Source organism: Heptranchias perlo, chromosome 31 (assembly GCF_035084215.1).
Source record: "Heptranchias perlo isolate sHepPer1 chromosome 31, sHepPer1.hap1, whole genome shotgun sequence".
Taxonomy (NCBI): domain Eukaryota; kingdom Metazoa; phylum Chordata; class Chondrichthyes; order Hexanchiformes; family Hexanchidae; genus Heptranchias; species Heptranchias perlo.
This window is the reverse complement of record NC_090355.1, coordinates 37,184,278-37,212,075: the sequence shown is the minus strand read 5'-3', so window position 1 is coordinate 37,212,075 and position 27,798 is coordinate 37,184,278. Positions and strand designations below refer to the sequence as shown.

Here is a 27,798-nt window from a genome sequence, read left to right as displayed (position 1 = left end):
GGGACTGTGGGCTCATTCTGCACTTCATTTCCTGATGATTTAGATTAATGGTTGGAAATTCACGCACAACTCGCATCTGAACTTCCGATACACACAACAGGCAAGGCTCCCTGTGAGAAATGCACATCTAAAATCGTGAGGCCTCGCACCAATATCAACTCAACTTTTTTGCAGGGAGTTAATTGTTGCTTTTTGTCCCGTTGTACTGAATATAAAGAGGAATTAACGCTGAGACAAACGGGCTGTGCAGTCCCAGACGGGAGTATGTCAGCTAGTCTTGGATAGTGTAAGATTTATTTTACTGTTACATGAATATTGACTATTCACACATCGGCTTTGATAAATCTGTAACCGGAGCGTTCCCATCAGGGCGATTGGTTCTTCGGTGAACAATAAAACATTCAGTGCAGCACCGTGGCGCTGTGATTCTAGGAAGAGCGAGTATGGATCAGAATCACAGCACCGTGTCAAATTCACTCCAATTCACTCCGCTTCCTCTCAATAAGTGTGAAGCACTGCAGATGGAAAATATCATTCTTTTAGATTAAAGTTTTAAAAATGTTTCGAGAGAAGGATGTGATGTGATGGAATGTGTTTGAAAACTATGTGATGCCTCCTCTGTAACTTGTACTTATTTTGGGGAAGAGAAGGATCTTTTTAAAGAAAAAATGCAGAATAACAGCTTTGTAGAAGTAACTGGGCTGTAAAATGGGGGCTTTAACCGTTCAGAGGGAGCTTGGGATAACTGATTAAGATGGAGAAGTTCATCAAATGCAATGTTTTGTAAATCAGTGTATTCTGAAGTCTAATTCTGGAGTTGGCATTGAGATACACTCACCATACAGACACTCGCATACACACACTCATATACACATGCACAGACTACACATACACACACACACATGCACTCACAAACACACTCGTATATACTCGTATATAAATTTCGCTAAAAAAAGTCATAATAAGAATAACACCGGATGGACCACCCAGCATCGGACCACTGGGCACCGGACACGACAAAGGCAAACCAAGCCCAGTCGACCTTGCAAAGTCCTCCTCACTAACATCTGGGGACTTGTGCCAAAATTGGGAGAGCTGTCCCACAGACTAGTCGAGCAACAGCCTGACACAGCCATACTCACAGAATCATACCTTTCAGCCAACGTCCCAGACTCTTCCATCACCATCCCTGGATATGTTCTGTCCCACCGGCAGGACAGACCCACCAGAGGTGGCGGTACAGTGATATACAGTCAGGAGGGAGTGGCCCTGGGAGTCCTCAACATTGACTCTGGACCCCATGAAATCTTATGGCATCAGGTCAAACATGGGCAAGGAAACCTCCTGCTGATTACCACCTACCGCCCTCCCTCAGCTGATGAATCAGTCCTCCTCCATGTTGAACACCACTTGGAGGAAGCACTGAGGGTAGCAAGGGCACAGAACGTACTCTGGGTGGGGGACTTCAATGTCCATCACCAAGAGTGGCTCAGTAGCACCACTACTGACCGAGCTGGCCGAGTCCTAGAATCATAGAAGTTTACAACATGGAAACAGGCCCTTCGGCCCAACATGTCCATGTCGCCCAGTTTATACCACTAAGCTAGTCCCAATTGCCTGCACTTGGCCCATATCCCTCTATACCCATCTTACCCATGTAACTGTCCAAATGCTTTTTAAAAGACAAAATTGTACCCGCCTCTACTACTGCCTCTGGCAGCTCGTTCCATACACTCACCACCCTTTGAGTGAAAAAATTGCCCCTCTGGACCCTTTTGTATCTCTCCCCTCTCACCTTAAATCTATGTCCCCTCGTTATAGACTCCCCTACCTTTGGGAAAAGATTTTGATTATCTACCTTATCTATGCCCCTCATTATTTTATAGACTTGTATAAGATCACTCCTCAACCTCCTACTCTCCAGGGAAAAAGTCCCAGTCTATCTAACCTCTCCCTGTAAGTCAAACCATCAAGTCCTGAAGGACACAGCTGCTAGACTGGGCCTGCGGCAGGTGGTGAGTGAACCAACACGAGGGAAAAACTTAATTGACCTCGTCCTCACCAATCTACCTGTCGCAAATGCATCTGTCCATGACAGTATTGGTAGGAGTGACCAACGCACAGTCCTCGTGGAGATGAAGTCCTGTCTTCGCACTGAGGACACCATCCAACGTGTTGTGTGGCACTACCACCGTGCTAAATGGGATAGATTCAGAACAGATCTAGCAGCTCAAAACTGGCCATCCATGAGGTGCTGTGGGCCATCAGCAGCAGAATTGTATTCCAGCACAATCTGTAACCTCATGGCCCGGCATATTCCTCACTCTACCATTACCAACAAGCCAGGGGATCAACCCTGGTTCAATGAGGAGTGTAGAAGAGCATGCCAGGAGCAGCACCAGGCGTACCTAAAAATGAGGTGCCAACCTGGTGAAGCTACAACTCCGGACTACATGCATGCAAAACAGCAGAAGCAACATGCGATAGACAGAGCTAAGTGATTCCACAACCAACGGATCAGATCAAAGCTCTGCAGTCCTGCCACATCCAGTTGTGAATGGTGGTGGACAATTAAACAACAAACGGGAGGAGGAGGCTCTGTAAACATCCCCATCCTCAATGATGGTCGAGTCCAGCAAGTGAGTGCAAAAGACAAGGCTGAAGCGTTTGCAACCATCTTCAGCCAGAAGTGCCGAGTGGATGATCCATCTCAGCCTCCTCCCGATATCCCCACCATCACAGAAGCCAGTCTTCAGCCAATTCGATTCACTCCACATGATATCAAGTAACAGCTGAGTGCACTGCATACAGCAAAGGCTATGGGCCCCGACAACATCCCGGCTGTAGTGCTGAAGACTTGTGCTCCAGAACTAGCTGCGCCTCTAGCCAAGCTGTTCCAGTACAGCTACAACACTGGCATCTACCCGACAATGTGGAAAATTGCTCAGGTATGTCCTGTCCAAAAAAAGCAGAACAAATCCAATCCGGCCAATTACCACCCCATCAGTCTACTCTCAATCATCAGCAAAGTGATGGAAGGTGTCATCGACAGTGCTATCAAGCGGCACTTACACACAATAACCTGCTCACCGATGCTCAGTTTAGGTTCCGCCAGGACCACTCGGCTCCAAACCTCATTACAGCCTTGGTCCAAACATGGACAAAAGAGCTGAATTCCAGAGGTGAGGTGAGAGTGACTGCCCTTGACATCAAGGAAGCATTTGATTGAGTGTGGCACCAAGGAGCCCTCGTAAAATTGAAGTCAATGGGAGTCAGGGGGAAAACTCTCCAGTGGCTGGAGTCATACCTAACACAAAGGAAGATGGTAGTGGTTGTTGGAAGCCAATCATCTCAGCCCCAAGACATCGCTGCAGGAGTTCCTCAGGGCAGTGTCCTAGGCCCAACCATCTTCAGCTGCTTCATCAATGACCTTCCCTCCATCATAACGTCAGAAATGGGGATGTTCGCTGATGATTGCACAGTGTTCAGCTCCATTCGCAACCCCTCAGGTAATGAAGCAGCCCGAGCCCGCATGCAGCAAGACCTGGACGACATCCAGGCTCGGGCTGATAAGTGGCAAGTAACATTCGCTCCAGACAAGTGCCAGGCAATGACCATCTCCAACAAGAGAGAATCTAACCACCTCCCCTTGACATTCAACGGCATTACCATCGCCAAATCCCCCATCATCAACATCCTGGGGGTCACCATTGACCAGAAACTTAACTGGACCAGCCATATAAATACTGTGGCTACAAGAACAGGTCAGAGGCACTATTTATGGTGGCCCCCCTGCAGTCCGATTCCACTCCTGTGCATTTTGCACTCTCTTCTCCAAGGGGAGAAAGAACAGGTGTGCGAGTGAGTGAAGGTGATGTGTTCACCCAATGAATGCATTGCTTTGGGTGAGGCTGATAGTGAAACAGATGTATCAGAGGGTGACTATCAGACAGAGACATCACATAGATCAGGATTGGGGTGAGTGGGAGTGGTGGGTTCACAAATGGGGAGGTGAGGAAGTGCACAGAAAGTGAAGGTAAGTTGATAATGAGACATAAGTGGGTGTGAGGAGTGATGTGATCAAGTGGAAGGTGAGGGGGTGGTAATGTACACCATAGGATGTAGGTGAATCAGTAACTGTACTCACTTTATCGAACCTGGTTAGGTCATTAAAGCGCTTCCCGCAATGTACCCACAACCTTGTCCCTGTTCTCCTGCTGCTCAGCTTCTCTGCCACCTCCAGCCAGGCCTTCTTGGTGGCAGTCCAACTCCACCCAACCGCTGCATCCTCCTCGAGTCCAGTGTCCTAACCTGCACCCTCCTCGAGCCCAATGTCCTACCCTGTACCCTCCTCGAGCCCAATGTCCTACCCTGTACCCTCCTCGAGCCCAATGTCCTAACCTGCACCCTCCTCGAGCCCAATGTCCTACCCTGTACCCTCCTCGAGCCCAATGTCCTACCCTGTACCCTCCTCGAGCCCAATGTCCTACCCTGTACCCTCCTCGAGCCCAATGTCCTACTCTGTACCCTCCTCGAGCCCAATGTCCTACCCTGTACCCTCCTCGAGCCCAATGTCCTACCCTGTACCCTCCTCGAGTCCAGTGTCCTACCCTGTACCCTCCTCGAGCCCAATGTCCTGCCCTGTACCCTCCTCGAGCCCAATGTCCTAACCTGCACCCTCCTCGAGCCCAATGTCCTACCCTGTACCCTCCTCGAGTCCAATGTCCTACCCTGTACCCTCCTCGAGTCCAATGTCCAACCGCTGCACCCTCCTCGAGTCCAATGTCCAACCGCTGCACCCTCCTCGAGTCCAATGTCCTACCCTGCACCCTCCTCGAGTCCAATGTCCTACCCTGTACCCTCCTCGAGTCCAATGTCCTGCCCTGTACCCTCCTCGAGCCCAATGTCCTGCCCTGTACCCTCCTCGAGTCCAATGTCCTACCCTGTACCCTTCTCGAGCCCAATGTTCTGCCCTGTACCCTCCTCGAGTCCAATGTCCTGCCCTGTACCCTCCTCGAGTCCAATGTCCTGCCCTGTACCCTCCTCGAGCCCAATGTCCTGCCCTGTACCCTCCTCGAGTCCAATGTCCTGCCCTGTACCCTCCTCGAGCCCAATGTCCTGCCCTGTACCCTCCTCGAGCCCAATGTCCTACCCTGCACTCTCCTTCATTCTGACTCTGGCCTACTCTGTGTCTCCTTCTCCCTGCACTCCACCACTGGGGACACTACCTTCGGAAATTACACAGCTGGACTCTCAAATTCTCTCCTTAAAACTCTCCCCCCATTTAACATTCTGCCAAACTTCAAAAGCCTCCTGAAAACCACTCACTTCCATGTCACCCTGTGTCACCCTCCTCAACTCTTCTCCCAACTCCTGTGTGGTGTCCAGTTTGACCCCTGTGAAGCAACTTGGGCCATTTCGCTCTGTCACAGGTGCTATATAAATGACAGTTGTTGTTGATAAAGGTGCTATATATTTTTAAATCAATATAAATCGATACAAGTACTGAACAAAAAGATATGCAAACTGCTGATGATTCTGGTTTAAAAGGTGGAAGCAGTCTCGATGGTAAATCTTACTCCAATAAACGTTCAGAATCTGATAATGCAAATACACTTGGTATGTGCCCAGTAGAGAGAGCAAGTGGGTCAGCTGGTTATAAAAACTGTCAAAACACTTTAGAGAGCTTACATGAAAAATAAGGTATTTAATCCTTGACACAGATTATTGGTTACACTGTCGAGTTACTGACTGTCCTGTTGACGGGTTTCTAGAACTCTCTGGTGCTTTCAATTTCCCAGAATTTGTCAATGGAAATAATGTCAACAAGAGAGTCGGAAGCTGCCAAAGTAAAGCTGAGTAAAGTTGTGTTGGCAGAAGCAGTGTCCACAGACATGGAGATTTATTGAATGGAGCAAGTATCGCATCTACTCTGGCCAGTGCATTTTTGTTGTTGGTGAGGGATATGAATGCTGAGAATGGAACATTTTTTCATTTCCTCATCAAGCATTTAAAACACCCCATCTCCCATCAAACACTCCCAGGGCAGGTACAGCACAGGTTAGATACAGAGTAAAGCTTCCTCTACACTGCCAGGACATACCTGGGCAATTTTCCACATTGTTGGGTAGATGCCAGTGTTGTAGCTGTACTGGAACAGTTTGGCTAGAGGCGTGGCTAATTCTGGAGCACAAGTCTTCAGCACTACAGCCGGGATTTTGTCGGGGCCCATAGCCTTTGCTGTATCCAGTGCACTCAGCCGTTTCTTGATATCATGTGGAGTGAATCGAATTGGCTGAAGACTGGCTTCTGTGATGGTGGGGATATCGGGAGGAGGCCGAGATGGATCATCCACTCGGCACTTCTGGCTGAAGATGGTTGCAAATGCTTCAGCCTTGTCTTTTGCACTCACGTGCTGGACTCGACCATCATTGAGGATGGAGATGTTTACAGAGCCTCCTCCTCCCATTAGTTGTTTAATTGTCCACCACCATTCATGACTGGATGTGGCAGGACTGCAGAGCTTTGATCTGATCCGCTGGTTGTGGAATCGCTTAGCTCTGTCTATAGCATGTTGCTTCCGCTGTTTAGCATGCATGTAGTCCTGAGTTGTAGCTTCACCAGGTTGGCACCTCATTTTTAGGTACACCTGGTGCTGCTCCTGGCATGCTCTTCTACACTCCTCATTGAACCAGGGTTGATCCCCTGGCTTGTTGTTAATGGTAGAGTGAGGAATATGCCGGGCCATGAGGTTACAGATTGTGCTGGAATACAATTCTGCTGCTGCTGATGGCCCACAGTGCCTCATGGATGCCCAGTTTTGAGCTGCTAGATCTGTCCTGAATCTATCCCATTTAGCACGGTGGTAGTGCCACACAAATGTAGAATGGTGTCCTCAGTGCAAAGACGGGACTTCATCTCCATGAGGACTCTGCGGTGGTCACTCCTACCAATACTGTCATGGACACATGCATCTGCGACAGGTAGATTGGTGAGGACAAGGTCAAATAAGTTTTTCCCTCGTGTTGGTTCGCTCACCACCTGCCGCAGGCCCAATCTAGCAGCTATGTCCTTCAGGACTCGGCCAGTATTGGTGCTACCGAGCCACTCTTGGTGATGGACATTGAAGTCCCCCACCCAGAGTACGTTCTGTGCCCTTGCTACCCTCAGTGCTTCCTCCAAGTGGTGTTCAACATGGAGGAGGACTGATTCGTCAGCTGACGGAGGGCGGTAGGTGGTAATCAGCAGGAGGTTTCCTTGCCCATGTTTGACCTTATGCCATGAGATTTCATGGGGTCCAGAGTCAATGTTGAGGACTCCCAGGGCCACTCCCTCCTGACTGTATATCGCTGTACCGCCACCTCTGGTGGGTCTGTCCTGCCGGTGGGACAGGACATACCCAGGGATGGTGATGGAAGAGTCTGGGACGTTGGCTGAAAGGTATGATTCTGTGAGTATGGCTATGTCAGGCTGTTGCTTGACTAGTCTGTGGGACAGCTCTCCCAATTTTGGCACAAGTCCCCAGATGTTAGTGAGGAGGACTTTGCAGGGTCAACTGGGCTTGGTTTGCCTTTGTTGTGTCAGGTGCCTAGTGGTCCATCTGGTTTTATTCTTATTGTGACTTTTTTTAAGTGAGATTTTACAACTGAGTGGCTTGCTAGGCCATTAAGAATCAACCACATTGCTGTGGGTCTGGAGTCACATATAGGCCAGACCGGGTAAGGACGGCAGGTTTCCTTCCCTAAAGGACATTAGTGAACCAAATGGGTTTTTATGGCAATCCGGTAGTTTCATGGCCACCATTACTGATACTAGTATTTTAATTCCAGATTTTTATTTAATTAATTGAATTTAATTAATTGAATGCCATGGTAGGATTTGAACTCATGACTCTGGATTATTAGTCCAGGCCTCTGGATTAGTAATCCGGTAACATAACCATTATGCTACCGTACCGTATCCACAGTTCTAGATCAAAGCTTTCACCCTGGCCTGGAGGTTTATAGCATTCCCCCCAGTCATAGTTTACCTCTGTTACCATCTATTAATTGTACCCAAAGTGGTTCTGTGTCTAGATTTCCTTTTTTATATCCTCTCTCACTTGTGCCTCAATACTGTTTATATATAGTTTATATATGTAGTAAACAGTGAGAGGGATAGTAACAGACTTCAGGAGGACACAGACAGACTGGTGAAATGGGCAAACACATGGCAGATGAAATTTAACCCAGAGGAGTGTGAGATGATACATTTTGGTAGGAAGAATGAGGAGAGGCAATATAAACTAAATGGTACAATTTTAAAGGGAGTGCAGGAACAGAGAGACCTGGGGGTGTATGTACACAAATCCTTGAAGGTGGCAGGACAAGTTGAGAAGGCTGTTAAAAAATCATATGGGATCCTGGGCTTTATTAATAGAGGCATAGAGTACAAAAGCAAGGAAGTTATGATGAACCTTTATAAAACACTGGTTCGGCCACAACTGGAGTATTGTGTCCAATTCTGGGCACCGCACTTTAGGAAGGATGTGAAGGCCTTAGAGAGGGTGCAGAAAAGATTTACTAGAATGATTCAGGGATGAGGGACTTCAGTTATGTGGATAGGCTGGAGAAGCTGGGGTTGTTCTCCAAAGAACAGATATGGTTAAGGAGAGATTTGATCGAGGTGTTCAAAATCATGAACGATTTTGACAGAGTAAATAAGGAGAAACTGTTTCCAGTGGCAAAAGGGTCGGTAACCAGAGGACACAGATTTAAGTGATCGGCAAAAGAGCCCGAGGCGACATGAGGAACCATTTTTTTACGCAGTGAGTTTTAATGATCTGGAATGCATTGCCTGAAAGAATGGTTTGAAGCAGATTCAGTAGTAACTTTCAAAAGGAAGTTGGATAAATACTTGAAGGGAAAAAATTTACAGGGCTACGGGGAAAGAGCAGGGGAGTGGGAACTAATTGGATAGTTCTTTCAATGAGCCAACACAGGCACAATGGGTTGAATGGTACTCCCACACCGCCTCCTATTCTCCTGATACAGTCTCTTCTAAACAATTTAAATCCTTCCAGATACGTATCCCATTGATTGGAATCGTTCCACCATGTCTCTGTGACATTAATGATGTCCAATCTGTCACCCCCTGCGACACTCTCTGGGTCACACAGCCTACTTGACAAACTTGTTGCATTATTGAAGGTCAGCCCCAATACTTTGTACCTTTCTCATCTACTCTATTAACATTTTTATTTTGTTAATTTTCCACTATTGGAATTAGTTGCCTTACAGGAGAGACCAATGATGCTGAACCCAGGAAAATATCCTGGGCAGGCCTGAGATTTGTAACAATAAGTCTTTGCAGATAAATGCAAATGCACTGATTGGACTTGCTCTCCCTAATTGATCTCCGAGACCCTAACCTCAGTTTTTTTATGACCTCTGCCATCAAGGCAAAAAAAACAATGGCCACGTCATCAAGTCCACCTTTAGTGAGCAATATGTTTCATGTGGCTGGTTACTTGTAGTACAGAGCATTTTAGGCCATTCCTTGTCCCAGACAGCTAAAGACTTATTTCGACAAAGAAAGTAAGTGGCCAGAGGTTTGAAATTTCCCAGCAATATTGAACATTGGAATTGGAAAGCAAAGGACATGTCCACCTATGATAACTAGATGATTGATGCTCTGAACCCCCTGCCAATGCTGCATCATCAGTGGTCTCTGTAGAGTAAGCAGAGAACACCACTGCCAGAGAGACTCACACCACTGCCAGAGAGACTCACACCACTGCCAGAGAGACTCACACCACTGCCAGAGAGACTCACACCACTGCCAGAGAGACTCACACCACCTTTGAAGCTGACATATTCCAATTGTCCATAAGGAACCACAATCAGTCAGGAAACTGTCCTGCACTGCCCTTCAGTGGTGTACCTAAGGTCTTGAGGATTCCATGCTGCTCAGAACCATGTACATACACAGTTCACACAAGCTAAAGACAAGTTTCCGTGAAAGGGAAAATCCGATTTCATCCTTTCTATCATTCAAAGAGTTGCTTTCCCAGGTAGCAAAAGGGAAGCCAGACTTTTGAGAGGAATTCTTATGCTTATGTGATGCAGTGATTTTGTGGAAGGTGGAAGATGTGATTGATATGATACCTAGACATACCCATGTGCCAAATCAAAAGCAAAATACTGCGGATGCTGGAAATCTGAAGTAAAAACAGAAAATGCTGGAAAAGCTCAGGAAGTGAGGCAGCATCTGTGGAGAAAGAAACAGAGTTAACGTTTCAGGTCGAAGACCTTTTATCAGAACTGGAAGATGTTAAACAGTTAAAGTTTTTAAGCAAGTACAGACTCATGTGCCACCCACATCCGTGGCAAACACACTGAGCACAAAGGCGCCCATTCCTTACCCAGCTGTCAAAGAGAACATTTTGAGTTCCCAGTGATAGTCATTGGTAATTATTGATGGGAACCCTCGAAATGCTCTTCACCGTTTTATTGTACTTACTAACTGTTCCATCAACCAGCCAGCAATTAGTCTTCATTGCAGAAATTCAGCATGTATCTAAATACAATGGACAGTAATACATGTGATAGGTGATTAATGGTAAATATTGTCATCTGGGTAAATTGTAAAAAATAAAATTGCAAAACGTAACATTCAAATAGCATTTTTGTTTTTGCTTTTCAATCTAACTTACATTGCCAGGACTCAGTGACCTTTTTGGAAAACTGGCAAAAAACTAGCAAAAGGCATGGAATTCTGGAAAAGTGAGCAAGTGTGTCAGACAGGGTCTCACATAAAGGTTCCAAAGTTCAAAACAATCCCAGCGTTTTTCATACGTCCACTTTTGTAAGGAATTCAGTGTGCAGACATAAACACAGACATGCCAACTATGACCTGGAGCACATTCCCTCTGATGTTTTGCTTTATTGTCAGTTTCAGTTACATCCCCTGATACAGGTTATAACGGCCTCTGTCAGCCAAAATACAGAACCCCAGCTTCAGCCAAGCATTTCTGAGTCGGCAGAAACCCACTCTGACAGCTGTTTCTCTTATTAAAATGTGACAATAATTTATTTTGAAGACTTGATATTTCCTTGCACAAAAGTAGAAAATACATCCATCTTACGGCAATAAATTAATACAAAAAGGCGGATAGTAAATAGAGACTTGTAACCCTAATATTTCACAATTTAACTCCCTTAAATCTTTTACTGTGATGGATCTCTGATCAATGCTGCAGTGTTTATTCGAGGTGTTGTTTGTAGTTGCTCCTGATCTGGATCCCAGTGGTGATTATTATATTCACGTCTTGTTTTTGTAATGGTTTGTGGTGCTGCACTTAAAACTAGCACACGTCCTAAGAAATGAGTGTGTAACTGCAACTGAAACTCACTGACTACGTGTCAATTGACACAATTTTATTATTAAACAATGCTCATTAGAGGGAAGAGAAGTATCGGATTCAAGTCTATAAAACCACAGGTCCTAAATCTGAAGCAGACCCTGAAACCTCTCCCGGAGGCTCTAGTCTCTTCCTCTATTGTACCCGTGGTGCCTGCTGCAGAATTGGGTTTATGAAACTCTGGTAGATTTTTTTATTGCATTATATTCACATCTTTGCTTCTTTCCGCTTACATCGAGTTTACAGAACAGGAACAGGCCATTCGGCCCAATTGGTTCATGCTGGTGTTTATGCTCCACACGAGCCTCCTCCCTCCCTACTTCATCTCACCCTATTAGCATATCCTTCTATTCCGTTCTCCCTCATGTGTTTATCCAGCTTCCCCTTAGATGCATCTATGCTAGTTGCCTCAACTACTCCTCGTGGGAGCGAGTTCCACATTCTCACCACTCTTTGGGTGAAAAAGTTTCTCCTGAATTTCCTATTGGATTTATTAGTGACTATCTTATATTGATGATCTCTAGTTTTGGACTCTCCCACAAGTGGAAACATTTCTCTCTACATCTACCCTATCAAACCCTTTCATTATCTTAAAGTCCTCTATCAGGTCACCCCTCAGCCTTCTCTTTTCTAGAGAAAAGAGCCCCAGACTGTTTAGTCTTTCCTGACAAGTATAACCTCTCAGTTCTGGTATCATCCTTGTGAATCTTTTTTCCACCTTCTCCAGTGCTTTTATATTCTTTTTCTAACATGGAGACCAGAATTGTGCAAAGTACCCCAAGTCTGGTCTAACCAAGGTTTTATACAAGTTTGATGCAATGCAGTGCCTTATCGAAGGCCTTTTGAAAATCCAAATATATTACATCTACTGCATCACCCTTGTCTACTCTTTCTGTTACTTCTTCAAAGAATTCAATAAGGTTGGTCAGGCATGACTTTCCCTTCTGAAATCCAAGCTGACCACCCTTTATTATATTTTCATTTTCTAGATATTTTTCTATTATGTATATGAGTAAAGATTCCATTATCTTTCCTACCATCGACGTTAAGCTAACTGTCTATAGTTCGCTGGACTTGTTCTAGCTCCCTTTTTCCATATAGGAATCACATAAGCTGCCTGCCAGTCCTCTGGCACTGTTCCTTTTTCTAATGAATTTTTATATATATGCAACAGTGCCTCTGCTATCTCTTCCCTATCTGCTTTTAATATGCGCGGATGCAATCCATCTGGACCAGGGATTTTAACCTCTCTAAATTTGATTAGTTTATTAATTATCTCCACCCTTTTTATCTTAAATGTCTTTATATCTTTTTTGATCTCTTCCTCTAATGTCATGCCCACCTTGTTAGTCTCTGTGGTAAATACTGACGAAAAGTAATTATTCAATATTTCTGCCATTTTGCTGTCATTACCTACATAGAATTACATAGAATATACGGCACAGAAACAGGCCATTCGGCCCAACAGGTCCATGCCGGTGTTTATGCTCCACATGAGCCTCCTCCCTCCCCTCTTCATCTAGCCACATCAATATATCTTTCTATTCTTTTTTCCCTCATGTGTTTATCCAGCTTCCCCTTAAATGCATCTATGCTAATCACCTCAACTACTCCTTGTGGGAGCGAGTTCCACATTCTCACCACTCTCTGGGTAAAGAAGTTTCTCCTGAATTCTCTATTGGATTTATTAGTGACTATCTTATATTTATGTTCCCTATTTCTGGTCTCCTTCCTGTGAGTTTATCTTGTGGCCTTATCCTTATCCTGATTTTTCTTTTTTTCTTATTTATGCGTCTATAGAATACTTTGCTGTTTCTTTTTATATTCCTTGATACTTTAATTTCGTAGTTCCTCTTTGCTTTCCTAATTGTTTTTTTGAGATCCTTCCTAATCTCTTTGTATTCCGTTTTATCATCCTTTCCTTTTTTGTCTATGTACTTAGTGTATGCTTTTTTCTTTAGGTTCAATTTTACCCTTATCTCTTTATTCATCCATGGTGTTTCATTATTGGCTAGTTTGTTCTTTTTTAGAGGAATATATTTCTCCGGAACTCTATTGATCACAGTTTTAAATATTTCCCACTGCTATTCTATCTCTTTTCCAGTTAACCTGCCCTAGTTCCATTCTCATCCCCATCAAATTAGCTTTTTTCCAATCTATTACTTTCTATCTCTTTGTCTTTCTTATGTCTTTCTCAATCATTATTTTAAACCTTATTATGTTATGATCGCCATTGCCTAGATGTTCCCCTACATTTACTTCTCTTATCTACTCCAGTTCATTTCCCATTACTAGATCCAGCAGTGCTTCCTCTCTTGTTGGGCTTCTCACATACTGGGTAAGAAAGGAGTCCCGTACACACTGTAAAAACTCCATTCCCCTTTCCCTTACCTTTTCTTGCTAGATTAGTTGGGGGGAGTTGAAATCTCCCATGAATATTATTCAATTTTTTAATACTAATTTCATAGATTTGTCTCCATATTTCTTCCTCCACTTTCATTCCACTATTAGGCGGTCTGTAGAATATCTGTTAACATGATCGATCCCTTCTTATCCTTTGTCTCAATCCATATGGATTTTGTTTCTGTCTTAATGTTAATTATGTCCCTTTTTTCTATTGCCACTATGTTGTCTCTAATTGGTACAGCTACCCCACCCCCTTCCTTTCCTATCCTTTCTAAATACATTATATCCTGCAATATTAAATTACCAATCCTGTTCTTTATGTAGCCATGTTTCAGTTATCCCCACTACATCTGGCTCCTTGCTATGAATTATTGCCTCCAGTTCCCCCGTTTTGTTTCGGATGCTGTGCACATTGCTGTGCAGGCAATTTAATTTGTTTTTAACAATTGTTCCCCTCACTTTAGTTTTAACAGTCATTTTGTGCTTATGTTCTATAACTGTATCTGTTCCCTGACCGTTTATAAGAACATAAGAACATAAGAAATTGGAGCAGGAGTAGGCCAATCGGCCCCTCGAGCCTGCTCCGCCATTCAATAAGATCATGGCTGATCTGATCCCAACCACAAATCTAAAGAACACAAGAAGTCGGAGCAGGACCCGGCCACATGTTACCCTTGTTCCTTACCTGGGTCTGACCTTTACTTTCACCTCCTATTTCTTTTATCTTCAGACTTATGTTATTTTCATGAGATGCCACCCCCCGTCTTACTGATTTAAAGTCCTCTCCACAGCCTTATTTATCCTTTCTGCCATGACACTGGTCCCATTCTGGTTTAACGTTGTTTAATGATCTTGAGGAAACATAGTAAGATATTTCAGACAGGAATATTGGTCCAACCACCAGCCAGCTTTTCCTGCTTTCAGTACTGGGACTTGCTTTTCAAATGTTGCTAACTATTGAGGAGTGCAGGTAATGTTTGGTGTATTGACAGTCACCTCACGCTACCTCTGAGCCTCTCTACTGTAAGAAATGTCACAGAAACGGATAGGTCATTTGGACCCTCGAACTTCAGCCCCCTAAACAATAAGAGGGGCTCAGTTGTTTTAAGTGTCTGACAATCAGATTTGATCTTAGAACAAAAAATAATATCCATCGACCTTTAAAGAGTTGATTGTATTTTAACGAATGAAATTAACACATTTGTAGCATTTCCAGAATTGACATAAATAGATGACTTTAATCATTGTTTAATACACTGGAAAATGCAAAGTGACTTAGAATAGATTATTTGTAAAAACTTTTACGCTGCATTTATACTCAGCTCTGCACGGGCTCCAGTAGAAAATACTGTTCCTGCACTGATAGCCTCTGCCGACTGGATTCCACTGACCTACCCAACAGACAGCTACCAGCATGGAATCCTTCCCCAGCATTTAAAATTGAAATGTTTAGAGATAGTGGAAGAATTTCAAAGTTTGGGAAAATATAAGGTTGGAGACAGTGGGTGATGGTTTCTGGAAGGGATAAGATCAGCAACTATCCGGGAAATGATGATTTGGTGTGCAGTAATGTGCCGTGATTCAGAGGGAGGAGAAGGGGTCACTCAGCCAAGTTTGATGATGATATCAAAGTTGGAACTGAGAGAAGGGAGAACTGCAAATTGAGATTGACGTAGATTAAAGAGAGTAAAGGGAGTTGAGCAACAGAGATGGCAGCTCTCAATAAAAAGATCAAGAATGCAAATGTAGCACTGCTATTCAAGAAAGGAGGCAGAGAAAAAACATGGAACAACAGGCCAGTTAGCCTGACATCGGTCATCAGGAAAATGCTGGAATCCATCATTGAGGAAGTGGGAACAGGGGACTTAGAAAATCATAGTATGATTAGGCAGAGTCAACATGGTTTTATGAAAGGGAAATCGTGTTTGTCAAATTTATTAGAGATTTTTGAGGATGCAACTAGCAGGGTAGATAAAGGGGAACTAGTGGATGTAACATATTTGGATTTTCAAAAGGCATTCGATAAGGTGCCACATAAAAGGTTGTTATGCAAGATAAGGGCTCATGGGGTTGGGGGTAACATATTAGCATGAATAGAGGATTGGTTAACGGACAGAAAACAGAGAGTAGGGATAAACGGGTCATTCTCAGGTTGGCAGGCTGTAACTAGTGGGGTGCCGCAAGGATCAGTGCTTGGGCCTCAGCTATTTACAATCTATATTAATGACTTAGATGAAGGGACCGAGTGTAATGTATCCAAGTTTGATGATGATACAAAGCTAGGTGGGAGAGTAAGCTGCGAGGAGGACACAAAGAGTCTGCAAAGGGATATAGAGTTAAGTGAGCAGGCAAGAAAGTGGCAGATGGAGTATAATGTGGGGAAATGTGAGGTTATTCAATTTGGTAGGAAGAATAAAAAAACAGAATATTTTTTAAATGGTGAGAAATTATTAAATGTTGGTGTTCAAAGGGATTTGGTTGTCCTCCTACAAGAAATACAGAAAGTCAGTATGCGGGTACAGCAAGCAATTAGGAAGGCAAATGGAATGTTGGCCTTTATTGCAAGGAGGTTGGAGTATAAGAGTAAGGAAGTCTTACTACAGTTGTACAGGGCTCTGGTGGGACCACACCTGGAGTACTGGGTACAGTTTTCGTCTCCTTATCTAAGGAAGGATATTCTTGCCTTCGAGGGGGTGCAACGAAGGTTCACTAGATTGATTCCTGGGATGAGAGGGTTGTCCTATGAGGAGAGATTGAGTAGAATGGGCCTATACTCTCTGGAGTTTAGAAGAATGAGAGGTGATCTCATTGAAACATATAAGATTCTGAGGGGGCTTGACAGGGTAGATGCTGAGAGATTGTTTCCCCTGTTTAGAGAGTCTAGAACCAGGGGGCATAGACTCAGGATAATAGGTTAGCCATTTAAGACTGAGATGAAGAGGAATTTCTTCACTCAGAAGGTTGTGAATCTTTGGAATTCCCTACCCAGAGGGATGCTGAGTTGTTGAATATATTCAAGGCTGAGACAGATAGATTTTTGGACTCTAGGGGAATCAAGAGATATGGGGGTCAGGCGGGAAAGTGGAGTTGAGGTCGAAGATCAGCCAAGATCTTATTGAGTGGTGGAGCAGGCTCGAGGGGCCTTATGGCCTACTCCTGCTCCTATTTCTTATGTTATTATGTTCTTACTAGGCAAGAGACCAGAGGGAGGAACCAGAAGGATTGAGAACAGGAAAAGTGGTTAGATTCACGGGGGATCCTTCTGACCAAAAGAGAAGACCTGGAGACAGAGATAGCCGTAGTCGAGGCCAATGTCATATTGAGCTTGGAACTTGTTGAGGTGGAGCCTCAGGGGTTGAACCAAAGGCCATTGCTGAGGACAGATTATTCAGGGTCAGAGGGGATGGGGAAGACCTGGCAAGGGATGGGGTTAGAAGGAGAGATAGGGTCAGAATACATTTAAGAGCAAGTGGGATCAGGGGCTGTTTGAAAGCTAAGAGTTGCTGGAGTTTCTAGTCCTTGCAACCTGAAAGGAAGAAGAAACATTGTTTTTTTTAAGTGACAGCTGATATGGATCTTGGGACCAGTCCAGCTCCCAATAGATTGAGCGATGTCTCTAAAGGGAGAGCTGTCTGCAGCAGTTCACAATAGTGGGGGTGGATTGAAGAAAACATCAAATATTGCAAAGGTATCAGTGATCGTGAGTGGATCCAAAAAAGGGTGAGACATCATCTGGAATCCGTGTGGGATGTCAGGTATGGAGGGAGGGAAGAGAAAAGAGATATGGCTGTAAAAGTAAGTCTTTGTAAATAAATGTCACAGACAAGGAGTGAAAGAGACAACAATGATGGTGAACATGGATGAAAGGTACAAACAAAAATTATGGTAAAGGAAGGAGCAGAAGTTCTTCAATGTTAGCTTTCCTGAAAGAGAAGTGTCAGTAAATCAAATTTTACAAATAATAAAAAGGCTAAAATAAAAACTGAAAATGCTGCAATAAATGAAAGTGAATCAAGTAAAGGTGTGTTAAGTAGTGAGCTGGGTGTGTTCTGTGTAGAGTTCCAGACCAGGTGAAGATGGTGCAAGGCCTGATTATCATGCTGTTGTGGATGTGGATTCAGTAAGTTTATGTTGTTAAAATAACTTTTTATTCTACAGATTATAACATCATTTCTAATTTTGGAAAGAACTTCTACTCTGTTCAGTGAGGTGCAGTAACTCAATCTTCAAAAGAGCTCAGTGACATTTTAATTCCCACAATATCATGGAATCATTAGAAGTCAAATGTAAACAATCTTACAACACCAAGTTATAGTCCAACAATTTTATTTGAAAATCACAAGCTTTCGGAGGCTTCCTCCTTCGTCAGGTGAATGTCAGGAAATCCTTGAACGTTTCGCATTTATATTCAGAGAACAATACCTGGTGATTACAGATAATCTTTCCAACTGCCCGTTGTCAAGGCAATCAAAGTGTTCAGACAGAGAGGTGTTACCTACAGGACCACCGAATATACAAACGGCCAGAACACAAAACAGAAAGAGAGAGGGAGAAACATCCGAAAGGAAGAGAAAGACTGAAAATGACCCGTTGAATTAAAAACAGATAACTTTTGTTCACTGTTGGGCTTACGTGTAGCGCGACATGAACCCAAGATCCCGGCTGAGGCCGTCCTCATGGGTGCGGAACTTGGCTATCAATTTCTGCTCGACGATTTTGCGTTGTCGTGTGTCTCGAAGGCCGCCTTGGAGTACGCATACCCGAAGATCGGTGGCTGAATGTCCTTGACTGCTGAAGTGTTCCCCGACTGGGAGGGAACCCTCCTGTCTGGCGATTGTTGCGCGGTGTCCGTTCATCCGTTGTCGCAGTTTCTGCATGGTCTCGCCAATGTACCATGCTCCGGGGCATCCTTTCCTGCAACGTATGAGGTAGACAACGTTGGCCGAGTCACAGGAGTAGGAACCATGTACCTGGTGGGTGGTGTCCTCTCGTGTGATGGTAGTATCCGTGTCGATGATCTGGCATGTCTTGCAGAGGTTACCGTGGCAGGGTTGTGTGGTGTCGTGGACGTTGTTCTCCTGAAAACTGGGTAATTTGCTGCGAACGATGGTCTGTTTGAGGTTGGGTGGCTGTTTAAAGGCGAGTAGTGGAGGCGTGGGGATGGCCTTAGCGAGGTGTTCGTCGTCATCGATGACATGTTGAAGGCTGCGGAGAACATGGCGTAGTTTCTCCGCTCCGGGGAAGTACTGGACGACAAAGGGTACTCTGTTGGTTGCGTCCCGTGTTAGTCTTCTGAGGAAGTCTATTCGATTTTTCGCTGTGGCCCGTCGGAACTGTCGATCGACGAGTCGAGCGTCATATCCCGTTCTTATGAGGGCGTCTTTCAGCGTCTGTAGGTGTCCATCGCGTTCCTCCTCGTCTGAGCAGATCCTGTGTATTCGCAGGGCCTGTCCATAGGGGATGGCCTCTTTGACATGGTTAGGGTGGAAGCTGGAAAAGTGGAGCATCATGAGGTTGACCGTGGGCTTGCGGTAGAGTGAGGTGCTGAGGTGCCTGTCTTTGATGGAGATTCGTGTGTCCAAGAAAGAAACCGATTCTGAGGAGTAGTCCATGGTGAGCTTGATGGTGGGATGGAACTTGTTGATGTTATCGTGTAGTCTCTTTAGTGATTCCTCGCCGTGGGTCCATAGAAAGAAAATGTCATCGATGTATCTGGTGTATAGTGTTGGTTGGAGGTCCTGTGCAGTGAAGAAGTCCTGCTCGAACTTGTGCATGAAAATGTTGGCGTATTGGGGTGCGAATTTGGTCCCCATGGCTGTTCCGTGTGTTTGGGTAAAGAACTGGTTATCGAAGGTGAAGACATTGTGATCCAGGATGAAGTGGATGAGTTGTAGGATGGCGTCCGGAGATTGGCTGTTGTTGGTGTTGAGTATTGATGCTGTCGCAGCGACGCCGTCATCGTGGGGGATACTGGTGTAGAGTGCCGAGACGTCCATCGTGGTGAGAAATGTTCCTGGTTCAACTGGTCCGTGGGTACTGAGTTTTTGTAGGAAGTCTGTAGTGTCGCGACACCTACAGACGCTGAAAGACGCCCTCGTAAGAACGGGATATGACGCTCGACTCGTCGATCGACAGTTCCGACGGGCCACAGCGAAAAATCGCATAGACCTCCTCAGAAGACTAACACGGGACGCAACCAACAGAGTACCCTTCGTCGTCCAGTACTTCCCCGGAGCGGAGAAACTACGCCATGTTCTCCGCAGCCTTCAACATGTCATCGATGACGACGAACACCTCGCTATGGCCATCCCCACACCTCCACTACTCGCCTTTAAACAGCCACCCAACCTCAAACAGACCATCGTTCGCAACAAATTACCCAGCTTTCAGGAGAACAGCGTCCACGACACCACACAACCCTGCCACGGCAACCTCTGCAAGACATGCCAGATCATCGACACAGATACCACCATCACACGAGAGGACACCACCCACCAGGTGCATGGTTCATACTCCTGTGACTCGGCCAACATTGTCTACCTCATACGTTGCAGGAAAGGATGCCCCGGAGCATGGTACATTGGCGAGACCATGCAGACACTGCGACAACGGATGAACGGACACCGTGCAACAATCGCCAGACAGGAGGGTTCCCTCCCAGTCGGGGAACACTTCAGCAGTCAAGGACATTCAGCCACCGATCTTCGGGTATGCGTACTCCAAGGCGGCCTTCGAGACACACGACAACGCAAAATCGTCGAGCAGAAATTGATAGCCAAGTTCCGCACCCATGAGGACGGCCTCAGCCGGGATCTAGGTTTCATGTCACGCTACACGTAACCCCACCAGCGAATAAAAGTTATCTGTTTTTAATTCAACGGGTCATTTTCAGTCTTTCTCTTCCTTTTGGATGTTTCTCCCTCTCTCTCTCTGTTTTGTGTTCTGGCCGTTTGTATATTCGGTGGTCCTGTAGGTAACACCTCTCTGTCTGAACACTTTGATTGCCTTGACAACGGGCAGTTGGAAAGACTATCTGTAATCACCAGGTATTGTTCTCTGAATATAAATGCGAAATGTTCAAGGATTTCCTGACATTCACCTGAGGAAGGAGGAAGCCTCTGAAAGCTTGTGATTTTCAAATAAAATTGTTGGACTATAACTTGGTGTTGTAAGATTGTTTACATTTGTCAACCCCAGTCCATCACCGGCATCTCCACATCATTAGAAGTCAACACAGGAGGAGGCCACTTGGCCCATCGTACCTGTGCAAGTGCTAGCTTGTCAATTCAATCCATCAACTCTAATCCCATTATCCTGCCAGTGCTTTGTGTCCTTGTATATTCTTCCTTTTTTGATATACTGATTTACTGTACTGCTTTTAAACTCTGGTTACAGAACAAGATTACTGATATATATGAGCTAAATGAAGAGCAACACAATGAAACTGAAACCGAAATAATCCCTGCTGTAAACGCTGACCATAGACACAGGAAGATATTTCTGTACCAGAGACAGTGTATTGTCAGGCGGTTTGGGTCAGTGTTTGAGTGACTGTGGGTTTGGGGGATACCTAGGAACACAGTAACATAGGAACAGGAGTAGGCCATTCAGCCCCTCGTGCCTGCTCCGCCATTCGATAAGATCATGGCGGATCTGTGATCTAGCTCCATATCCCTGCCTTTGGCCCATATCCCTTAATACCTGTTGCAGTAGGACAAGATATATGAAAATTCCACTGTTTAAGATGTAACAGCAGTGGGTTGCAGAATTGGTGAGCAAATCAAAATGTTCACACTCATCGTTCAAATAGCTCATGTGCTCCAGAAATAGTTTGTTTAACTATTTATTTGGAATTTATAGTTCATAAGAACATAGGCACACAGGAACAGGTGTAAGCCATTTGGCCCCTCGAGCCTGTTCCACCATTCAATTAGATCATAGCTGATCTGTAACTTATCTCCATTTCCCCGACTTTGCTCCACATCCCTTAATCCCCTCACCCAACAAAAATCAATAAATCTCAGTTTTGAAATTTTCAATTGACCCCCAGCCTCAACAGCTTTTTGGGGGAGAGAGTTCCAGATTCCCACTCCCCTTTGTGTGATGAAGTGTTTCCTGACATCACCCCTGAACGGCCTGGCTCTAATTTTAAGGTTCTGCCCCCTTGTTCTGGACCCCCCCCACCAGAGGAAATAGTTTCTCTCTATCGACCCTATCAAATCCTTTAATCATCTTTAACACCTCGATTAGATCACCCCTTAATCTTCTATACTCGAGGGAATACAAGCCCAGTCTGTGCAACCCGTCCTCGTAATTTAACCCTTTTAGCCCCAGTATCATTCTGGTGAATCTGCACTGCATCCCCTCCAAAGCCAATATATCCTTCCTGAGGTGCAGTGCCCAGAACTGAATACAATACTCCAAATCTAGTCTAACCAGAGCTTTATAAAACTGTAACATAACTTCTACCCCTTTGTATTCCAGCCCCCTTGAGAAAAAGGCCAACATTCTATTAGTCTTTTTAATTATTTTTTGTACCTGTCCATTAGTTTTTAGTGATTTCTGTACTTGGACCCTTAAATCTCTCTGCTCATCCACAATTCCGAGCTTCTCACCATTTAGAAAATACTCTGATTTCTCTTTCTTAGGTCCAAAGTGGATGACCTCACACTTCTCCACATTGAATTCCATCTGCCACAGATTTGCCCACTCACTTAATTTATCAATGTCCCTTTGCAACTTTCTGCTCTCACCTACCCAATTTACTGTGCCACCTAATGTTGTGTGGTCAGCAAACTTGGATATATGGCTCTCTATTCCTTCATCTAAGTCATTGAGAAATATAGTGAAAAGCTGAGGGCCTAGAACAAATCCCCGGGGATCACCAGTTCATAGCACTGATTTGGATAAAATCGGCGCTGATGCAAAAACTTTGTGGGATGGAGTGCATGGTTAACAGAGAGACAATGGGCTCGATTTTGCAATGCTGGTGGGTGAAGGTGTGCAAGGCAAACCCTCATGAACAAAACTTACCGTTTCCGACGCGATCGCATGTTGATTGATGATAAATAACATCCTCTCTGGTTTCGCGCCCAGCCCTGATTGGGCTGGGGGGGAGGCGAGAAAGAGAGAGAACGAGACGTCATCCAGCGATGGATTGGAAGACTGCAGGGGGGGGGGAGAAGGGGAAGATCGGGGGGGGGGGAGAGGAAGATCGGGGGGAAAGAGGGACATCGGGGGAAGATCGGGAGGATATTGGGGGGGTGAAGAGGGGGACATCGGTGGGGGGTGAAGAGGGGGAGATTGGAGAGGGCAACATCGGACATCGGAGCAGGGTGCAAAGGTAGGTTAATTTTGTGCTTTCCCTTCCATCTATGGTTTTTTAATTTAATTTATTTAGTTTCTTGTTCCCTGATCTGACCCTCCGGGCGTGATTTCGAGGCGATGAGCAAGCCGCTCAGTTAAGTTAAAAATCATTCTAATGACTTACTCTGTCACAGGTAAAGTATCTTAAGTACCTCAATGAGGTACATTTGGCTCTTTAACTGTCATCCCACCGGCTCTAATTGCTGGCGGGACTTCCGTTCTCGGGTCGCCCACGAGCACACAGGTGGGTCCCTGGGAAACTCGGAAGTCAGCGGGTTGGAGCCGCCTTCCGTACCCGAACGGGATTTCCGTGATTTTCGGAGCCCCCACGCACCCGCAATTGCTTCCTAAAATCACCCACAATATATCCATTTGCAGAGCTAATCCCATGTCTTTACAGGTTTGCTGCCAAGGGCATTCTCTCACAAATGCATGCAGTAGAATCAACCACTGAAACGATGAATGGAGAATTACACAATGCAGCAAGGACCTTGAGACAAATCGATGCCCTTCTGGAATATGCTCAGAAGACAGTGAACAGGTATAGTGAGAGTGAGCAGGCCTGCTAGCTTGTATCTGGTTACACAGTGTTAAATGCGAGGAGTATTACAATATGGTTGATGAGCAGCAGGCACAAGTTGCCACATGGGGTTGTGATACAGCGGGTGTAACGGAGACCGGGCTTAAACATGGGCAGGAATGGGAACTAAACATTCCTGGCTACAATGTATTCAGGAAGGGGAAGGGGGTGGGGTGGCAGTATTGATCAAGGATAATATTACAGTGGGACGTTATACTCAAGGGTTCAAAGGCTGAATCTATTTGGTTGGAGTTAAGGAACAGAAAAGGAGCTGTTACATTGCTGAGAGTTTACTATAGACCCCCAAATAGTGAGGAGGAGATAGAGGAAAAAATCTATCGGCACATTTCAGAGAAATGTAAAAACAGTCGAGCAGTAATAGTCGGGGACGTCAATTACCCGAATATAGACTGGGGGGAAACGGTGTAAAGGGCAAGGAGGGTGAAGAATTCCTAATAAAAACAGAAAATGGTGGAAGTACCAGCATAGTTATGGAAAAGGACAACGCTAGAACAGGAGTAAAAGTTCTAAATTGGGGAAAGGCCAATTTTACTAAACTGAGAAGTGATTTAGCAAAAGTGGACTGGAAACAGCTACTTGAAGGTAAATCAGTGTCAGAGCAGTGGGAGGCATTCAGGGGGGAGATTCAGGGGGTTCAGAGTAAACATGTTCCCACAAAGAAAAAGGGTGGGACTCCCAAACCTAGACCCCCTGGATGACAAGGGTCATACAGGGTAAGATAAGGCAGAAAAGGAAAGCTTATGTCAGACATTGAGAGCTCAATACTGCAGAAAACCTCGAGGAGTATAGAAAGTGCAGGGGTGAAATTAAAAAGGAAATTAGGAAAGCAAAGAGAGGGCATGAAAAAATACTGGCAAGTAAAATTAAGGAAAACCCAAAAATGTTTTCTAAATACATCAAATGCAAAAGGATAACTAAGGAAAGAGTAGGGCCTATTAGAGACCAAAAAGGTAACCTGTGTGTGGAGGTGGAAGATGTGGGTCTGGTTCTTAATGAATATTTTGCATCTGTCTTCACAAAAGAGAGGGACGATGCAGAGACTGTAGTTGACAAGGAGGAGTGTGAAATATTGGATGGGATAAACATAGTGAGAGAGGAAGTATTAAGGGGTTTACCATCTTTGAAAGTACCCCAAGCTTTTAAGAGAAGCAAGGGAGGAAATAGCGAAGGCTCTGACCATCATTTTCTGATCCTCCCTGGCTACAGGCGTGGTGCTGGAGGATTGGAGGACTGCTAACGTTGTACCATTGTTTAAAAAGGGAGAAAGAGATAGACCAAGTAATTATAGGTCAGTCAGTCCTATGGTGGTGGGCAAATTATTGGAATCAATTCTGAGGGACAGGATAAACCGTCATTTAAAAAGGCACGGGTTAATCAAGGACAGTCAGCACGAATTTGTTAAGGGAAGGTCATTTCTGACTAACTTGATTGAATTTTTTGAGCAGGTAACAAGGAGGGCCATTTGATGTATTTTGTGGATTTGATGGATTTTAGCAAGGCTTTTGACAAGGTTCCACATGGCAGACTGGTCAAAAAAGCAAAAAGCCGTTGGGATCCAAGGGAAAGGGGCTAGGTGAATCCAAAATTGGCGCAGTGGCATGAAGCAAAGGGTAATGGTTGACGAGTGTTTTTGTGACTGGAAGGCTGTTTCCAGTGGGGTCCCACAAGACTCATTCCGAGGTCCCTTGCTTTTTGTGGTATATATTAATGATTTGGACTTGAATGTGGGGGGCTTGATCAAGAAGTTTGCAGATGATACAAAAATTGGCCGTGTGGTTGATAGTGAGGAGGAAAGCTGTAGATTGCAGGAAGATATCAATGGACTGGTCAGATGGGCAGAAAAGTGGCAAATAGAATTCAATCCAGAGAAGTGTGAGGTAATGCATTTGGGGAGGGCAAACAAGACAAGGGAATACACAATAAATGGGAGGATACTGAGAGGTGTAGAGGAACAAAGGGACCTTGGAGTGCATGTCCACAGATCCCTGAAGGTAGCAGGACAGGTAGATAAGGTGGTTAAAAAGGCATATGGAATACTTTCCTTTATTAGCCGAGGCATAGAATATAAAAGCAGGGAGGTTATGCTAGAACCGTATAAAACATTGGTTAGGCCACAGCTTGAGTACTGTGTACAATTCTGGTCACCAGATTACAGCAAAGATGTGATTGCACTAGAGAGGGCACAAAGGAGATTTACGAGGATGTTGCCAGGGCTGGAAAACTTTAGCTATTAGAAAAGATTGGATAGGCTGGGGTTGTTTTCTTTGGAACAAAGGAGGCTGAGGGGAGATTTAAGTAGAATTATAGAATCATAGAAGTTTACAACATGGAAACAGGCCCTTCGGCCCAACATGTCCATGTCACCCAGTTTATACCACTAAGCTAGTCCCAATTGCCTGCACTTGGCCCATATCCCTCTATACCCATCTTACCCATGTAACTGTCCAAATGCTTTTTAAAATACAAAATTGTACCCGCCTCTACTACTGCCTCTGGCAGCTCGTTCCAGACACTCACCACCCTTTGAGTGAAAAAATTGCCCCTCTGGACCCTTTTGTATCTCTCCCCTCTCACCTTAAATCTATGTCCCCTCGTTATAGACTCCCCTACCTTTGGGAAAAGATTTTGACTATCTACCTTATCTATGCCCCTCATTATTTTATAGACTTCTATAAGATCACCCCTTAACCCCCTACTCTCCAGGGAAAAAAGTCCCAGTCTATCTAACCTCTCCCTATAAGTCAAACCATCAAGTCCCAGTAGCATCCTAGTAAATCTTTTCTGCACTCTTTCTAGTTTAATAATATCCTTTCTATAATAGGGTGACCAGAACTGTACACAGTATTCCAAGTGTGGCCTTACTAATGTCTTGTACAACTTCAACAAGACATCCCAACTCCTGTATTCAATGTTCTGACCAATGAAACCAAGCATGCCGAATGCCTTCTTCACCACCCTATCCACCTGTGACTCCACTTTCAAGGAGCTATGAACCTGTACTCCTAGATCTCTTTGTTCTATAACTCTCCCCAACGCCCTACCATTAACGGAGTAGGTCCTGGCCTGATTTGATCTACCAAAATGCATCACCTCACATTTATCTAAATTAAACTCCATCTGCCATTCATCGGCCCACTGGCCCAATTTATCAAGATCCCGTTGCAATCCTAGATAACCTTCTTCACTGTCCACAATGCCACCAATCTTGATGTCATCTGCAAACTTACTAACCATGCCTCTTAAATTCTCATCCAAATCATTAATATAAATAACAAATAACAGCGGACCCAGCACCGATCCCTGAGGCACACCGCTGGTCACAGGCCTCCAGTCTGAAAAACAACCCTCTACAACCACCCTCTGTCTTCTGTCGTCAAGCCAATTTTGTATCCAATTGGCTACCTCACCTTGGATCCCGTGAGATTTAACCTTATGTAACAACCTACCATGCGGTACCTTGTCAAAGGCTTTGCTAAAGTCCATGTAGACCACGTCTACTGCACAGCCCTCATCTATCTTCTTGGTTACCCCTTCAAAAAACTCAATCAAATTCGTGAGACATGATTTTCCTCTCACAAATCCATGCTGACTGTTCCTAATCAGTCCCTGACTCTCCAAATGCCCGTCGATCCTGTCTCTCAGAATACCCTCTAACAACTTACCCACTACAGATGTCAGGCTCACCGGTCTGTAGTTCCCAGGCTTTTCCCTGCCGCCCTTCTTAAACAAAGGCACGACATTTGCTACCCTCCAATCTTCAGGCACCTCACCTGTAGCTGTCAATGATTCAAATATCTCTGCTAGGGGACCCGCAATTTCCTCCCTAACCTCCCATAACGTCCTGGGATACATTTCATCAGGTCCCGGAGATTTATCTACCTTGATGCGCGTTAAGACTTCCAGCACCTCCCTCTCTGTAATATGTACACTCCTCAAGACATCACTATTTATTTCCCCAAGTTCCCTAACATCCATGCCTTTCTCAACCGTAAATACCGATGCGAAATATTCATTTAGGATCTCA

General features: G+C 44.9%; 1 long non-coding RNA gene across 2 annotated transcripts in view; it reads right to left on the bottom strand.

Annotated features, from left to right (window-relative positions):
• Positions 1-364: 364 nt before the first annotated feature.
• The window catches only part of LOC137300447 (uncharacterized), a 62,097-nt gene continuing 34,663 nt past the window's right edge, over positions 365-27,798 (bottom strand). For both annotated transcript variants that reach the window (XR_010958095.1, XR_010958094.1), the window contains exons 2-3: positions 10,156-10,248; positions 365-515 (exon numbers count right to left, since the gene is read on the bottom strand). This is a non-coding gene — a long non-coding RNA (uncharacterized lncRNA). The remainder of the gene's footprint in view (positions 516-10,155; positions 10,249-27,798) is intronic.